Raw genomic sequence first — 694 nt, forward strand, 5'->3', positions numbered from 1 at the left:
GTGACGGGGGAAGGTAATGTGTGTGTAGACAGTGAGTAATTGATCTGCAGTCAGAGTATTGTTGAAGTTCGTTATAGCGTTTGTTTTAGCGCGATTGTTGAAGTTGAGTGTATCGGTAAAGTTATATTCGGAAAGAATAAACCAGTTTTATTAAGAAAGGACTTGTGTCGCTAAAGTTTCATCGGAACGAAGTTACGGAAAAACAATTTAACAAACGGAGACGTAACAACATATACACACAGAGAGAGTAAGAGAGAGAAACCCCCATACCAAAACAACAATAGCATTTCATCTGAGTGCTGATTACAGTGTTAAAATTTCAGGTGAAATTACTGTCTGTATTTTTTGTTTTTTGCTAATAACCTATAAATGATATTATAACTTACACTGCATTAAAAATGCTTCAATTCCAGTGTTTTCATTGGTGTTGATAAGAATTATATTCAGTGTAATATCGCTTTAGCAGATCTTACTAAATGTTTCTCAATTTTTTCTGAGTAAGTTAGACTTTCTACGCGGTAGCTTAGCCTATGTTGCTACTTAAATTAATGACTTAACAAAAGCTGAGTTTTATTGTGCTTTCAACCCTAAATTTCGTTAATAAAAGACCATATACCATATTTTGATTTATCTGATCGTCTTGCACTCTGAACCTTGTACCGCTAGATATTGTTACGTCTCCGTTTGTTAATTG

The 694-nt window shown here is 34.0% G+C and overlaps 1 protein-coding gene across 5 annotated transcripts in view; it reads right to left on the minus strand.

Annotated features, from left to right (window-relative positions):
• The window catches only part of LOC106461358 (glutamate receptor ionotropic, delta-1-like), a 70,436-nt gene that overhangs the window by 37,350 nt on the left and 32,392 nt on the right, over window positions 1–694 (minus strand). The gene's annotated exons all lie outside the window — the stretch shown is intronic.

The sequence above is a fragment of the Limulus polyphemus genome, unplaced genomic scaffold (assembly GCF_000517525.1).
Source record: "Limulus polyphemus unplaced genomic scaffold, Limulus_polyphemus-2.1.2 Scaffold943, whole genome shotgun sequence".
NCBI classification, from domain to species: Eukaryota; Metazoa; Arthropoda; class Merostomata; order Xiphosura; family Limulidae; genus Limulus; species Limulus polyphemus.